The following is an 18,113-nucleotide window of genomic DNA, read 5'->3' as shown; positions in this document are numbered from 1 at the left end:
ATGCAGCTGTAAGACCTACATAGATGGTTTTCAGCAGCTACCCAATTATCTGTTTGAGATTTGATTTCCCACTTTTTGGCTCTTCCCCCATTCTCTGTGTTCTGGTAAATTTTTCAGAGTTCCCTACTGAGGTCTGGCTTCCATGTTTGACTTGTCTTGTAACTCACTCAGACTCTTCTTTCTAGCATCTGAGCTCCATGAAGATAGTGCATATCTTGGCCTGCTGTGATGTTCCCCATGTCCTTCTGTATTTTATGGCAGAGTGAGCACTCGATACCTATTAGGCAAGTGAAAGAACCAATTAATACATTCTGATAATTGGATCCATGCCAAGCTATTACTGATCGACAGCAGCTTAACGTGGTCTCCTTCTGAGATATGATCGGTGGAAATTTCAAATGAAAGCAGAGAAGATCCTGCATGAAAGGGATGGCAGCTGCCAGAGAGTTTAATCCCAAGGAGCACTTCGGTACTTAATCACTTTAGTCAGAAGACCTCTGGGTTAGAGGGGACCTTGAAGGACTTTAAGCCTATTCTTGCATCTTCTCCAGCTGACACTTGATTTATCTGTGATCTAGAATGATTGACCCTTCACATAAGGTGGGTACACAGATAGTCCAAGGAAGTCTTGCTCTGTGGGGAGAACCAGCAGGTACTGGGGCGTGGTGGTCATGGAGAGGGACACTTTCTTTTTTCTTGTGAGGAATCAGCAAGAGAAAGGGAAGGGAGCAGGGGAGCTCACAGGTATGAAGTGCGTACTGTATGCTTGGTACTGTGGTGGGTCATGTTTTCCTCTTCCTTCTTCTGGTGTTCCTTTTCCTCCTTCCTTTAGCTCTTTTTTCCTCTCTCTCCTTCTCTTTTTCCTTATACCTCTTATGTCCTCTTCCATCCTCTTATGTCCCCTTCTTTCCCTTTGTAGCCTTTCCAGTCAACCATCTTCTCTGTCACTCCATTCTCCTCTTTTTCATCATCCAATTTCATAACCTCATACAATGTGGGCTTCCAGTTTTTGGTCTGAAATGCTAGGCATGTTAGGAGCTTAGAGGTTGTCAGTCCATCCTGACAAGAAGTGAAAAGGTAAACCAACTGAAAGTTAACTCTTAGATCCATCAGAGAACAGAGGTCACAGGACAAGCGGCTGTCCCCCCAAACTGGAGAGCCTGACAAGTGTATACAGAGAATCACAACTTACTGGAGCAGAAACCTACAAGGAAATCAGTGCCAGGGTGGGAGAGCCTGAACTGTAATCGATGAATTGCTGGAGGCTCAGTGGAGACAAGTCTGAGAGTCAAAAACTCCAGGGTGGCCCAGTTATGGGGAACCCCACACTGTTGTGAGTTTTACCTTCAAGGGCTCAGCCAGGTTCTCATAGTGAATATCAGAGAGGAATCCCTTCATGCTTCTAGCAGAGGAAGAGGAAAACTAGCCATTTTGAAATAAGCCAGGACACTCTGTTCTTTGTAATAGAAACTCTTCGGTACAAACTATTTTACTAGGGCTTATGTTATTGGGTCTTTATCAACTCCTAACTGACCTGGGGGAAAGGAAATACCCAACTTCAGCCCACTGTAGCCATTCTGTCCCACCTAAGACAGTAGAGGGGAGGACCATGAAGCTCATATGAAGTTCACAGTCCACAGACAAAGGCTCACTAAAGACTGAGACCTAATCATATGGCCATAGACCACTTCTGCGCCCCAACACTTCACCATCATACTACTAAAGACTTATTTATTTGCCACAATTTTGAAGAAACAGAGCAAACATCAGAACTAGGCTCAGACATGGCAGGGATATTGGAATATACTATGTGTGAGGTCCTAGGCACTAACCCACAAGACCTAGATGTTATTTTAGCTATTTTATAGACAAAGGATCTGAGGCTCTGAGAGGTTAAGACTTGTTCAAGGTCCCACAGCCCCTAGGGCAGCTACTGAGATTATCTCACTATCATGTGTTCCAACAAGAGTCTTTGTAATGATGCTTATCTCTTATAGTTGTGGATACAATAAGGTAAATTGATAGCTATTTAAATATAAGTTATAATCACATAAAATTAAAAATTCATTTCCTTAGCTGCATGAACAAGAATTCATGGCCTCATTAGCCAGGTGAGACTAGTGGCTTTCACACTGGACTGAATAGATAAAGAATCATGTCATTATTGCAGAAAATTCTACTGGGCAGCATTTGCTAGGGTAGTAACAGTCTAGGAAACAGCTTCCTTCACACCCAAGTTGGAAGGCATCGTGCAGATCAGCTTTTATAGCCTACCTCCTTTTTGCTGACCTTGCGTCTTGTCTTCTTAGTATCGCTGGACACCTCCTGGAGGGAGATGTAGCTCTTACCAATAATTGCCATGGTCTCCCAAGGGTGCCCCCATTTTGCCTTCTTGTATAAGCAGGAAAAGCAGTCAATGCAGCCCATTTTGCTCTATCTTTTCCTTCAGCAGCAACTTACCAGTGGACGGATTCTGCTTTTCATTCTTGTCTCAGAATTCTTTCTTTGCTAGTCGTGTAATATTGAAGCTTATCCAATTTACATCTGCCCTTCAAGGGCTTCTATTTGGTTCAATTTTTTTTTAATCTCTAATTTGATCTGGGACTAATGTCAGGTCTTTTTCCCACAGCTTTGGTATACACTTTTCATAAATGCATATCATCCAAATCTGAAGATTGAGATGGGGGTGTGCCCTCTTGGACAATGCAGACGAAGGGTGCTTGTGCCGTTGTTAGAGGCCAGAGCTATCTTTTGCAGAGAAGACGTTCAGTTCCTGAGTTAGAACTTGCGTCAACCTGGGGCTTATTCAGATATCCAATGGATTTCTGAAATGCGTTCTGACTTTCTAAATAAAAGCTTAATGCCACAGAGCTGTCCTTTGAGGGGTATAAGTAGAGGGATCAAAAACCTTATGTGGGGTGGGTGTGGTTGGTCACAGCTCCAGAATCCAGAAGAGGCGGGGGCAAGGAGCCATGGGATTTACTCTTGTTGTTGTTGTTGTTGTTGTTGTTTGTTTCCCACATAGCATTTTAGGCAGCTTTGTGGCCAGAAGGCTGTGTGTGCTTACATTGGGAATAGCACAGTGGCGAGTGGGCAGTGTTTTAAAGGGCCTTTCGTATTATGAGAAGTAGGAGAAACAGGTGTGATGGATGAACTTGAGGTATGCTAGTGAAATGCCCTTGGAAGCTGAAAATGTTCAAACCAGCTTGTTTACTGCACCTATCTTTAGGGCTTAGTATAGCTACTCAGATTTCCCTGACATGATCGTCAAATACAAAGTGATTATAAGCCAAGAAGAAACAAAAAGACGATGAAATGCCTCAAGGAGCTTACATAGAACAATGAAGAAAGTCTCAAGTATCCGATCCTAGACCTTGGTTTCTGAGTGCCCTTAAAGCAACAGTTACCTAAGAGAGACTGAAACCCAGGAGTTTCTTATTAACAACTTAAAGCAAAGTTCAGACCTCTTTATAGAGTTTCAATTCATTCAGGACTTTGGCTCAGAGATGGAGTCCTGTCCGAGTCTTTCCCTTGTTAGTATTGAAGACGACCTGATTTGGAAACATCACAATAAAACTAACTCAAATTCCCGAAGCACAAAATGTAGAAGTAGACATTTATTTCTTCTTCAGTATAGTAGAGATTTTCTATAAATTTAACTTCTGATTAGAAAACTTCTTACATTGGAAAATTTCAGCAATGAAATTTCAGTAATAAGCCAAATGCAGGTCTGCTTGAGGTCGAATGAAATTTAGATGAAAAGTCCAGGATTATCAAAAAGAATGAGGGAACTCCAAGTTTCTGTACATTCAAGGTCAACGGGTTGGATTCTTTCATTTTTGATTTTTATGGCAGCACATAATTTCTGTTCCTACTTGGATCCTTGCTTTTTTAAAGCAATAAATTTTGGGTTATGATAGTAAACCTCACTTGTAATGAAGCTTGTACATCTCCCTATCTGAATATTTCTATAGCACCTGTCACTTTAGCATGCCAGGAATTATTTCCTTTTATAAAATAACAACACATGTAACCTGCTCCTTTGATTCTCTAGTGATATTTTATAGCAAGGTGTATTAATCCAGTCATTTAGCTATTGAGAAACTGAGGCATAATGAAATGAATCAATAGTCAACAGCTCGCATTGAACTCATCCTCTTCTAAAATAGGAAAGAGTGCAATACTCATTAAGCATCTATTTCCATGCGTATTTTCTCAGTCAAGTCATGGCACGTACTCTTTACACCAACTGTTGGGCAATTACCTTCGTGCTGCCTCTGTTCCTCTCTGTATTGTTGCCTTACGTTCTGACGTCATTGCTGAACTTCACCATCCACTCTTTCCAGTAAGATTGTGAATTATTTAAAGGCAGAGATAGTGCCTTGAACTTGTGTTTCTCTGTTGTAATACCTAGCGTAACTACTCGACACAGTCCAATCCAAACGACAATTGTGACAAAAGATCACCACCAGATGAGTTGCTGGAGACCTCTGTGTGTTAGTCAAGGGGCCTCCCTGTTCTGTGCCCTTACATGGGAGTGGATAGGGGCTGAGGGAATTGGGGGAAAACCAGAGAAAATCTTCATCCTGTCAGACTTTCCTGAGATGGATGCTGTCTCCATAGTTCCTCTGGTGGGACTCTTACCCTTTATTCATTCCATATTGAATAGAGGGAAGGACTCTACGGAAGGGATTTATGGCTGAAAGCTTTCTTAATTATAGGCTAGTGTAATAAGTCCTTCCACTATCTTAATGATTGGGGAATTAAGAAGCTCCTTAATAGAAATTGACAGGATCCATTGTCATTGTGAAGAAGTTTCTGTTATGGTCTGGAGTATCCTGCCAACCATCCCAGGATTTAGGGTTCCCCAAAGGCTCATTAACATCTCAGACCATAAGGTCTCCAAAGAAGGCACTAATGGTCCACCCCGTTATGATCTGAGGATAATGACTGCATGACATCCGTATCCATTGAGATGATAATGGCTCTGTAAAAACTGTTATGATGTCAGCAGAAGAAAAAATCTCATTTGCACTTTATAATCTTTGGTTTCTAATATGCCATAGTATCTAAATTATACTAGAATTATTTCACAAATCTGGCTTAATAGAGGCAATGCATATGATGCTCTGAAAAAAAATCAAAATCCTCTCTTAAAACAGCTGTTATCACCCTTATATTACTGCATAAATGAAGGATAAGATTAGTAATGCTCTCATAGTACTGAAATACTTATGAGTAATGGAATAAAAAACAAAGACTAAATTTTTCTAATTTACATAGTCATTTACTCCTGAGAGTGAAAAGAAGTTCTGTTTTTAGACTGCCCCCAAAACAGCAAAGAGAAAAGCTCATAGTAATACTGATACTGAGTACTTATTATGCATCATGTCCCATGCTAAGTAATTTTCCAGCAACATCTCATTTTACTGCTTACAAGCCATCTCTGAGACGGGTATCCCCATCACCCTCACTGTATGGATGAAAAGGATTTGCACGTGATTGTCTAGACAAGCCACAGCCAAGGTGGGATTCAAGCTCGTTCAGTCTGACTTCAGACTTGTGCCATAATGACCGGCATTGTGAACTAGGAAGGGTTTTGGATTTCTACATTGGGAGAAATGGGCTCCAGCTGGGCCACTAACTAACTGTGTGATCTTGGGCAAATTATTTCATCTCTTAGGACTTCCGGCCTACTAAATCATGAAGGCATTTTTCAGTCCCCACATTTTAACTGACAAGAACATCACAACAGCAGAGCTGAAATCAGAATTTTGACATCATTCCCACAATAGCTACCAGTATTCATTGGTAGTAATATCATTGTTTTCCCATTATAACCCAGTTTAGCTGAACAGTTTTTCCATTTCGTGCTGGATTGTGGATTTTAACATAAGCTCATTGTTTATGGGAAGCATATGGGGGGAAAAAGACATCTTCCATTATTGCTTAACTCAGTAAAGTACACAAAAAAACATTTTTCCAATCAATTTCTATTTGACTCTAAACAAGGGAAAAGTGGAGATGAGTGTAAACAAAAATCTATTAGTGTTAATACTGCCTGTTTATAGCTCGAAGCATTTCCCTGTGTATAAACATAAGCAAGTGTACGAACATTTTAAAGAGATTTCTTTATTGAGTTATATTTAATAACAAACCAGCATAAACGGGGGAATCTTATATGTAAAGAGGTCTGTAGTTACTCTTTCAGCCATAAGCTTAGTGAGGTATTTGTCAGAGCTTAAGCTGCAGTACTCACATCCTTCCACTAGAGGGGTGAATTGTTCCTAATGAATAAACCTTCAGTGTTTGGGGAGGGGACAGCTGAGGGCTGATAATTTACAATGATACGGTGGGCTCTAAAACTGGAGTGGCTTTTACTGTATCATCTATCCTCAGCACAGCTAGCTATAGGACAGAGAGTTCTAGAAAAGAGATTTTAAAGACCAGGGATTAATGGAAATGCAATCTATTTTGACATGAGATGATTTGGTCTATGAATGGAAAGAATTTGACCATTGTGCCCAAGATGTAGCAAAAGGTGACAACCTGACTGCATGATGACACATGAAGACAGAGCCAACGGGGGACTCAATGGTAATACTGAGTACCTGAGGAGAAGCTCCCTGAGAACCTCAAAACTTTCATGGCTTCTACAATTGTTTTGCCATAAAAGAGTCATAATTTTTACACAAAACATGATTAATTAAGAAAACAATAGGCCCTGGAGTACAGCCTGAGATTTTCTACTTATTTCTGGTAAAAGGAGGCGCTGCTGCAAATTCTTTTTTGCTGTAGAGTTTATATCTTATTTGCTACCATGTTCTTCAGTGACAGGAAGTCTGACTGCAGCTGACCAAAAAATGTAGATGAGTGTATGCTGACCACCACTGTTTAAACATGAAAAGCCAAAACCTAGTTTTTCATGTTCTGACAAAGGGAGAAATGCTCTACGCAAATCTCAAGGTATTTCCAGTCCAGTGTTGTGCATTGGCTTTATGTGCCCAGAATGTAGACATGATTCTTCACATTCTGCTGTTGAAAGAGATGCAAAGATATAAAAATTAGCAGAAAGGAAGCAATTCAAAGGAGGCATATTATTGAAATAAAAGCTATTCAATGTGAGAGTTTGTTCTCCAGTAGTCTCCAAACTTCACAAGCTTGTGGAAGGGTCCTCCTCTACGGGGACTTCACATAAAACTCTCCATCAATAGACAGCCCTTTCGGTGTGGCATGGGACAGTTTCTGATACGTAAAGAAATACTAGCCTGTACTCAGGATAGCATTTAAATTTGTGAAAACACAGATAGGCACTCATGCATGCACACGCACACACACACACACACACACACACACACACCGATCTTCATTATTCAGATTCTGCATTTGTGAATTCACCTACTTTTTAAAACTAATTTGATAACCCCCCAAATCAAAACTCATGGGATTTTTTGATTATTTGCAGATATGCACAGAGTGGTGAAAAATTTGAGTTGCCAATGTTCCTGGCTGAAGCCCAACAGAGTGACACTGCCTTATTGTTTTCGTTCTCATACTGTATACATGTGTCCTTTCTGTGGTCTGTTCAGGGCCATATTTTTCACACTTTTTGTGATGTTTTGGTGATTTCACCATTTCAAATGGTTCCCCAGCATAATGCTGACATCCTGTCTAGTGTTCCTAAGTGCAGGAAGGCTGTGCTGGGCGCTATGGAGAAAATACGTGTGTCAGAAGAACTTCATTTGGGCAGGAGTCAGAGCGCTGCTGGCCATGAGCTCAATGTTAATGAGTCAACAATAGTATTACATAAGGTGCTTTTAAACGGAGACACATAAAACAGTGTTACTCATTGATGGTTTTATAAAAACAGTGGGACCAGAGGCTCATAGGAACCTAACTCTGTATTTCCCCTAGGAGCAATGGCTCAATATTTGTTAATTCCAGTGTTTGTGGAAACTTTCTAGAACATAACTACTGTGAATACTGAGAATTACACAGATAGGTAGATGGATAGCCAAATAGATAGAGGGAGGGAGAGTAAAAACATAGAAATGAATTATACATGTGAATATTAAAGTGTCTTTTGTTCTGGAATAATCATCTCTGCTGACAAGGGATTTATTTTCATTTTTGCATTAAAATACTATTTGACTGAAGTAGGGAAGCTCAAATACTCAATAAATGCATGAGAAACAACAAGTAACAGCAACAATACAGTAAAGGCTGGTTTGAAATTATTACTAGTTTTTCATGTCTATTTCGTGGTTCACTTTAAAGGAATTCCCTTAAGTAAGAGTAGTGAAACGTCAACAGAGAACAGAGAGAAAGAAGCTGAAACACATAAGAAATTATTTTCTAAAAATGGAGACTTGGTATAATGAAGATGTCTCTGCCAATAGCACACACCTGAGCTTTAGGCAGCCCTGGATTCCATCCTGGCTCTGCCTGTTACTGCAAAAGTGATCTTAGGTGATTTAAAAAAAAAAAATTCAGCCTCAGTTTTTTCATCTGAAAAATGGAATTGATAATATCCACTCATATATTTTCCATGAGGTTTACATAATATATTGCAAAACACCTAAAATACTGTTTATTTTTTCCATGAACATTACTTTCCTTTATTTTTTTTCTAATGTAGCAGTGTTTTTTGTTCCTATCTTACGCTCAAAGGAAAACGAGAGTATGATACTCCTGGTTTCACTGATTTTTTCTATTGTTTTTTTTAGTTTCTGTATCATTTATTTCTGCTCTAATCTTTATTATTTCCTTCCTTCTGCTGGCTATGGGTTTTGTTTGTTCTATGATTAACAGCTTTTTATTTAAGATCATCGTTGATGATTTCCAGGCTCATTCCTGATCCTCAGCAGTTCCCAATAATTCCTGTGTGGGTCCTTTGCCAGCTCCTGTACCCATTCCCTGCACTAGCTATCTGGAAAAATCTCCACAGTTTTCTCATGTTTCTACCCTATCACTTCCTCTGCTCGTGTTTACAGGTGGCCCGGATGCCTACTTCAGAGAAAGTAAAGACTTTCAGAAGAGAATTCTCTCAGCTTCCTTCCCCTGTCCCCTGTGACAAAATTATATGCATTCACCTCTATGGTTTGATATGTATCTTTTATTAAGTTCTTGCCAATTTATGGGATGTTGCGCTAAGTGCTTTATATATTTATCTTATTTAATCCACATGATAGCTCTTTGAAGTAGTTATGACCCTTGCTACTCCATCTGTGCTAAGTTGAGGAAGATTCTAAGGCTAAATTGGAGCCCAAAGTGCAAGAGGTCTGTGATAAATTCCTATATGTGCTGTGGGCACAAGAATGGGTTTGGGTGTCCTTCTGCCAGAGGGTGGGTGTGTCTGTCCTTCCCAGTCTCCTAAAGGAGCTCTTTATTCTCTGCTGGTCCTTTAAATGTTGGCATTCTTATGTTACATAGTAATGTCATGCATTTTCCCTTTCCATGTTTCTCCAAGGTTGACTGCATCTACTCTTATGGCACCACTTTCTTGTGTGACAGTGACTTCAATCTCTACTTCTTTGGACCTAGCTTCTTTGCCTCTTAGGCCAGACCTCTGGTTTCATAGGACTTTCCCACAAGCATATGACCCTCAATATATCCAAAGTGTATTCACTATTTGATTTTCTGAACCGACCTCTCCCTCTTTGACGACCAGCTCAGTGGGCAGCATAACCATCATTTGATGCCATCACCAATGCTGGACACATGGACTTATTCTCAAATTCTGCCTCTCCCATTATCCTCCATTGTCAATTCCTCAGAAAGTCCTGTTGATCGAACCCCATAATAACTCTGAGATCTGTCCTCTCTTTTCTATTTCTCTACTATTAACTTAGTTCAGATTCATGTCATTTCTTACCTGGATTACTGCCATGGGCTTCCAATGGGCCTCCCAGCTTTTTATCTTGATCCCTGCAATCCATTCTCACCCCTGCTGCCAAATGTGAATCTTTTTGTAACAGAAATCTGATCATATCACTGCTCTGCTTAACTTCCCACGATGCCTCTTTATTGCTCTTGCATAAAGGGACATCTCTTTGGCTTAGCTCACAAACATCTTTCTGATCTGTCCCTTGCCTACCTGTCCAGCCTTTCTTCTCCTCATTTACCTGGTATGCTCACTCTTTAATTTTGGGTGCACTAAACCACTTTCAGCTACTTAAACGTGATAACATACTGTCTCTTGCCTCCAAGACTTTGTACTTACAATTCCTGGCTTTTGGAATCCTCTTCCTACTTTAAAACATCAACTCAAATACCACTTACTCCAGGAAATCCTCTTTGAACAAAGCCCCTTACCATCTGTGTTAGGTATTTCCATAATATCCCATTCTTAACATTCTTATAACACTTGTCAGTATCCGTCTCCGTTTGGGTTCATGTAGAAGCAGATCCTGACACAAAGATTCAAGTGTAAATAGTTTAGTAAGGAGCTGAGTCTAGGCAACTCTGGTAGGGGAGGGAAGAAACGAGTCGGGGGAGGGAAGAAGGCCGATAAAGTATACATCATCAGCTAAGTTACCGTTGTTGGCAATTGGAACGTAAATCAGAGGAGGGACCCTGGGAATTATTGTCACACACGTGCCTCAGAGTTGTTTCAGTGGAAGGGTGAGGGACCTGGGTTATGTATACCAATGCCCATTTGTCACTGGTTTGAGGGGCTATTGCTAATGAATTGAAAGTGCTGGGGAGAAGGAGATAATTCCCGGGCACCTCTGGCTGGCTATATATACAAGAACTCAGCAAAAAGATGAAGATGCTATGAGCAAGAGGTCAGGCTGGCGGACACAGAAGCTGGCTTTTGGAATCCTCTTCATACTTTAAAAAATCAACTCAAATACCACTTACTCCTTTGCTGACAGGCAAAGCCACCTTCCCACCAGGCGTGTGATAACCTACCTGAGAAGCAGGCCCAGGTAACCCAGTGTTTATGCTACAATATTAACTTCCCCAAGACAGCACATGTGGTGAAACTTGAGTGTAGATTTCAATCCAGGTTGGTCTGACTTCAAATTCTTTTTTTTTTTTTTTAAGATTTTATTTATTTATTCAACAGAGATAGAGACAGCCAGCAAGAGAGGGAACACAAGCAGGGGGAGTGGGAGAGGAAGAAGCAGGCTCATAGCAGAGGAGCCTGATGTGAGGCTCGATCCCAGATCGCCGGGATCACGCCCTGAGCCGAAGGCAGATGCTTAACTGCTGTGCCACCCAGGCGCCCCTGACTTCAAATTCTGAACTCCTCTGCCCATACTAGAGAGCCACCCTTCCCAGAAGAGAATGAGAATGAGGAGTGGAAACACAAGGGCACAGGATAAAATGGGTACACTGGGTGCTTTAGGGATGCTGAGATATGCTTAGAGAATTTCAGTTCAGCTTAATTACGTGCAAGGACCTAAGTTCTTTCCTGGGGGATCACAAAAAGTAAGAAACTGGCTCATCTTCCAATATCTTGTAATCATCTATGCATGTTTGTATTTGTATATATGAGTGTGTGTGAATGAGAGAGAGAGAGAGAGAGTGTGCGTGTGTGTGTGCACGCGCACGTGTGTGTGTCTGGTGGTACAGCAGGCAGATACTCTACTTCAAGAAAATTTTCAAGAAAATGATGCCCACTCTACCAACCCTATTTCTTTTATCTTTTCCCAGCTTCACCATGAGCATAAACATTTTTCTGGGATGAAATTGCTTATCGAGAATAAACCATAGGTCAGGGAAAAGAGCAATCAATCCATAGCGTTGAAGCCATGGGTTCTCTGCCTCACACTGCATCAAGGTTGCTGTGTGACTTTGGATTGGAACTGATTTTCCTGGCCTCAGTCTCCTTATCTATGGAACGGACAGGTCATAAAGGGCCTTGATTATATGAGGAGCCGTAAGGTTCCTTCCGGATTTATAACTGCCATGCCGTGCCTTAAAACAAGCTGTATGCCAGGCAGTTTCAAATGAATATTCTTTTATTTCTTTTTCTCCAAATGAATTCTGTGACAGTTTGGTATTTACTTTTTAAAAGAATCTTTGCATTTTCTTTGTGATGACTAAAAGTAACTCATTGATATTCCAAACAGGCCATTTGTTAAGCCTTTATTTCACAATATGACCCCTTGCACATTAATAGTCAGAAAACTAAGACTTAAATAAATAGAAATTACTGTTTGTCCCAAGGATTAAAGGAGAACAAGTTTGTTATTGTCAAATAGTTTTCACAAAGAATATTAGAAGGCCATGCATAGGCTTTATAATGGAACAGAAGAAATTTAATTTTCCAAATTAAGGTCTCAGAAGAGAAAGTATTATATATAAATAATATAGCTGGAAAAAAGCACATATATTAATTTATAATTAATTATGTGTATATTTATATAGTGTATAAAATATTTAAATAAAAGAATATGCACATATGTAAAGAAATATACTCAACAAAGTGAATATTCTGGGGGCTCAGATATGGCATCTTTTCCTTGTCTGATTTATTTTAGACTGTAGAATAGTAATGAATATCTAGTAGGCTCACAAGAATCATTGTTGATTATTGATAGATTTTGTCTGATGTTAGGACAAAAAAAAAAGTTTTTATAATAAGTCCACAACCTTTAATTTTCCAGTGTATTGAATTAAAAACAACTCAAAAGTAAAAAATATATATATAAAGTTAGTCCCCAGAATAAGCAAGAATATGTATGTTAGATGAAAAATATTGAAATGCAATGCTGATTAGAGAAAACCCTTCCATTTTCATTATTATCCTTTTCTCTACTTTATATATTAGAGGTATTAAGTTTGCTCTCATGTAAGACCAAATCTTATGCAAGGTCTGCTTTCCCATACTGTTTTCTGAAGTTTGCATTCCTTTCTCAGAAATGCTCAATAACTGTTATGTTCTAATTGTAGTAGGAGTTCCCAGCTGGAGACTTACAGGTGTTCTTGCCTGGTAAACTGATGTGTAGGGTCCATCATTAGAAGCTGATATGACTTTTTTTCCTTTGGCGGAAGAGAGCCCTGCTTTGGAGAAAGAAAGATAGGAAGAACATGGAGATGGCTGCTTGAGGCACTAATTTCTGCCTTGGCCACTAGAATTTGTTTAAGCCTTGAGAGAGAAGAAATATAGACAGAATTCTAAGGCAATATCCTCACATTCTACTTCCTCTATCAGGAAGACCCTGTCCACTAAATCTGCAGTCTCCCCACTCTTGGGTAAAATTATGCCTAATTCAGGTTTAAGCATTTGGGTCCTTCCTATAGGGAGCATTCCCCTACATCCTTCCCATCTTCTGACCAGAATAGGTATTTCTGTTATTCATTCTAAAACTTCCTACACTTTTTCGTGGTGTTTATCACATTAATAATTGACTATTAGGGTCTTGCTCCAAGACAGCAGCAACCATGCTTATCTTGTTCCCTGGTATAACCTTAATACTCAACATGATGCTAAATTATGTTTGTTGAATGAATGATGAATGGCCCCATCTCTTGCCTAGAAAAGAAAGCCTATCAGGTGAATATTTAATTAATCTGTGAGCATTTCAAAAGCAGGGAACTCACTTAACTTGTAAATAGGCCATTTTGATATTGAATATTTTATCATATTAGAAAGCAAAGAAAGATGTAAAGCGACCACAAGGAAGTAAATTTTATAACATTTTCATTCTCTTCTGGCCCCAGTAGTTCCTCTCTTACATATAGACCTGAGAGAAATATTTTCACATTTACCATAAAATACATGTACAAGGATGGTCATGACAAACACTGTTCATAAAAATGAAAGACTAGAAACAACCAAATGTCCACTAATAGGAAAGGATAAATAAATAAATAATGATATATTTATATAATGAAATATTAAGCAGCAGCAAAATAAATAGACTCGGGTACATGCAATAACATGAATGAATTTCAATAATGGGATATTGAGCAAAAAAATTCCCAGATGACACCATGCTGAATAACACCCTTTATAGTAGTTAAAATTAAGGACTAAAGTAAACACATATAATTGAAGCGTATCTATGTACGTAATAATATAATTTTGGAAAACAAACAAATGATAAACATAAGACCTAGGGCATTTCTTACATCAGAGAGTAGGGCAAGAGGGCATGGGGAGTTCTTTAATTCTTAGGTTGGATAGTGTGTTCACAAGTGTTCATTTTAATGCCGCTACAATTGAATGAATGCATGCATGAATAGATGAATAAATGAACAAATAAACAAACAAGCAAATAATAAAATGAGGGCCATATATATATTAAGTGTTATAATCTACAGTGAACCAAGTTTTGTGATATGTACAATTTTGTGTAGCTAAGGTCCATTAATACTTAGGGTGAATTAGGAATGATGAGGTTTTCGCTTTTTTTTAATTGCCAAGATTTGATTATTTTTCTGATGGACACCAAGATCAAATACCTGTCTAGTATCCAATAATCATCTTTAAAATAAGCAGAAATTTCCTGAAACATGGCCTTACTCTGCATTCTTTTGGTTCATTCATTCATTCACTCATTTACTTAACCTCATTCTAGGAATATTTACTGAGCAGCTACTATGCCCTGGCAACTATATTCAGCATACTGCCACCAAGAAATTTACAGACCTAATTCCTGTGAAGTGAACTAAGTCTCAATCCCAAAATAGGAATAAACCAACCATTATTGTCATGGTAAATGCTTCAAAAGTAGAAGTACGACATATCTACTCCGGGAGAATTTTGAATGCTTCAAAAGTAGAAGCTCCGAGATTAAAACTAATCTTTGTTACCTGAGGAAGCTTTTCTGGAGAAAGGAGGCATAAAAGATATTTAGGTGAAAGTGAATATATTCCAGGTAAATAAACAGAATGTTAGAACACCTGGAAATGAGAGAATAACTCATTAAATGAAGTAACATAAGTCTGGCATGGCTAGAGCCAGTGAGAATAACAAGAGACAAAATTGGTGAGGTAGGCATGGTCATATTGATGAAAGCCTTGGAAATTATGCTGTAAAGTCCAAACCATATTTCAAAAGAAATGGAATTCCACTCAAGTTTTACAGCAGAAGTATGATAATGATGGATTTCCTCTTCTTAAAGATCACACTTTCTGACAGGTGGGGAAAGAATTGGAGGCAGAGTAGGAATGGAGGATGGAGAGATCAGTCAGGAGGCTTTTTTCAGTGTCTCACAAGGAAGATAATGGACATTTTGACTTCAGTATTTGTGATGGAGCCAGGAAAAAATAGTCAACTTTGAGAGATACATTAAAGAAGAGTATATAAAACTTAGTTTCTATTGTTGTGCTCTTATTATTTCAGTCTGATGCATGTAAATATTTCTTACTTAACATGCTTAAGATTCGTAGGGTTTTCTGAGTCTCTGTGTATTAGAGTAATTAATACCAGCTGTTATAACAAAAAGACCCCCCCCCTAAGGCATTGGTGTAACATATTGTAAGTTTTATTTCTTGCTTCTAGCTCATGTGAACTTCAGTGCAGGTGTTTCTGGCTTACTGGCTTTTCTGGGCTATTGTCCTCTAAGCAAGAACTGAGGAATCCAGTTCCTTCGAGTTTAACATGGGGTCGTCAATCTATCATATTGAATGGGGAGAGAAAGGGAGGGAAGCAGGGAAAGGGGAGAAAGAGACTGAAAGAGAGAGAATGGAGGGAGGGAAACTGAAAAAGGGAAATATTCATCTATTCTTAACTGTAACAGAAAGTGACCATCTCCTCCAATTACATTCATTTGCTGAGAACTAGTTGAATGGCACAGAAAAGTAGCTTGTGTGGCAATAGCAACTTACTGGTCTCCCACGCTGTTGATGAAAATGTGAGCATTTCACAGCTATTAACCCTTCAAATATTCTCTCTCTCTCTTTTTTTTCTTTTTCTTTTTTGGTATTCTCTCCTTCTGGGACTTCCTTCACATGTATATGACCTCATTATCTTCCATATTTTTAAAACTGTTTTTCATATTTTAAAACACTTCCTTTTTGTACTGGATTTTAGGTATTTTTTTTCAGGTTCCTTCCAATTTACTAATTCTCTCTTCAGTTGTAATTAATCTCATATTTAATATCTTTGCTGCATTTTGTATTTCAAAGATTGTATTTTTTTTGAGAATTTCAATTTTTTTCAATTCTGATTGCTTTTTATTTTTATGTGGTGTTTTAATTCTATGTTTTATGTCTTTAAGAAATACTTATTGAAATTTTGTATCTGAGGATTTCAGCATCAGAAGTCCCTGGGAGTCTACTTCTCCTGCTTGTTGGTTTTTCTGACATTCATTCTCGTAGCTCGTTTCTCTTAGTATTATTAATTTTGGATTATGGATTCTTGTTCAAATGGTCAGGTTTTATTTTTAGAAATTCTACAAGCTTTGTATTAGGGCAAATTTCCCAGGAGAATATCTCTGTTTGCTTCTGCTTGGCACTGTATGATTCCACTAACTTGATATCATTTAATTCAAAATGTGTGTAGTTTGTCAGATCATATAAATCATACAAATAACAATTCCAACTCATCTTGAGAGACAGCTTGATTTTTATAAATTCTTAGGAGAAACTTTGGCTTTTGTGTAAGTCTGGGCTAAAATATGTATGTTTCCTTTGTTTCTCTCTTTACTCTCAGGCAGACTGTATTTTCATGTTCTATGCTTTCACCAAACACGTGGCTTTTTCAGGGCTCTGGCTTTCAGCTCCAAATCCTTACCTCGAGTGGGCTCAACGTCATTGACACACAAGTTGCTGGGTGACAAAAGATTGACACATGCAGTCAGGGTAGATCTGGTTTCATCACCCACTTGTGTCCTTGTTTTCAGCTTCTTTTAAGACCTTGTCCCCTAGAAGCACCTCTTTTTATTTGTAAGATTAGCTGTGTACTCCCAGATAATTGTTATATTATAATTCAATACTCCTAAATGTTTCATAGCAGAAAAAATTTTCTGGTATCTAGTCAACCATGTTTTCAGGTATGGCAGTTCTTTGTAATTAATCAGCTATATAGAATATTCTCATACATATACTCCTGCAGCTTTATTTATGTTGCCGGCTGCTGAATCTGAGTGTTCTTTCTGCTTTTCTAACTCACTGAGCAGACTTCCCTTTTCATGTTCATCACAGTACCTCAAACTCATTATGTTTAAAATAGTATGCCTCATGTCCTCTCTTCCCACCTTGATTGTCCCTCATCTGTTTTCTGCCCCATTCTCATAGCTAGGTCCAGTAATGCAAGCTCAGTCTGCCACGGTCTTTGAGGTTATCTGGACCCAGACACTATGCATTGCCAGAAATCTTAGCCCCACCATCCAATGGAAATTAGAATTAAGTCATATTTCCCAGTCTTAGGATCAATGGTAGGTCATTGCTAATGAAGGGACATTAAAAGACACTCCTGTGAGTTAGCCCAAAACTTGGGCTGTGTTTTCTCCTAGCATTCTTTGGTAATACTGGGGAGGGGATAGGTAGAGGACTCCTTTATCTCAAAGAGGAGCATTAGTACTGACAGAGGGAGTGATAGCAATGTGGGAAGTGCTAACAATGTCACATTCCAGCAGCAAAGTCAAGGTCAAGTTGCAAGGCAGAAAAGCAGCAGATTCAGGGTAGCAGGTAAGGATGAGTTTGGCACTAGTAGCTTTATCAGAACTTGAGCGGATGCCAAGAAAATCACATGAGATACTTGGGATTCTGCCTGAAGAAGAGAGGGAATTAGAATGCTTGTATCTTTAGAAATTATGTTGAATGGAAATTCAGAGTCACAGACCATATTTATGACCATTGCAGTTATTCTCTTTTTAGTCTGGAATAGTAAGAGTTATCTAAATATTACTAAAGTACTCTTCACGAAGAAAAATGCAATATAAATAAATAGAATAATACAAATAAGTACTATAAGAATATAAAGGGCTGGGAATGTAGTCTATGGGTCTCTAAGAACAGAGAAAATTGATATATTTTATCCATTTCAAGATGTAATATGAAGAATTAAATTACCCGCATATGAAGGAACTTGATTTGGGATTCCTCACACTGAGACAATTTGAAGTGATATTCAAAGTAAGATTTTCCTAAAACAACAGTCTTAGGACAGGAATGAATATTCTGTAGTGGCAAAAAAAAAAAAAAATCCAAAA

At 38.7% G+C, this 18,113-nt stretch overlaps 1 protein-coding gene across 10 annotated transcripts in view; it reads left to right on the top strand.

Moving 5' to 3' along the window:
* The window catches only part of LOC123775788 (cytosolic beta-glucosidase), an 889,125-nt gene that overhangs the window by 375,661 nt on the left and 495,351 nt on the right, over positions 1–18,113 (top strand). Inside the window, exon 8 of one of the 10 annotated variants that reach the window (XR_015725388.1) lies at positions 1–18,113. This exon is cut by the window's left edge and continues 16,580 nt beyond it. The exons of the other annotated variants lie outside the window; for them this stretch is intronic. The gene's annotated coding sequence lies outside the window, so the exon portion shown is untranslated. 10 annotated transcript variants of the gene reach the window in all.

This window comes from Ursus americanus, chromosome 8 (genome assembly GCF_024610735.1).
Source record: "Ursus americanus isolate L20-20 chromosome 8, mUrsAme1.1.p, whole genome shotgun sequence".
Lineage (NCBI taxonomy): Eukaryota > Metazoa > Chordata > Mammalia > Carnivora > Ursidae > Ursus > Ursus americanus.
The sequence above is the reverse complement of the archived record's forward strand: the minus strand, read 5'-3'. Positions and strand labels throughout refer to the sequence as shown.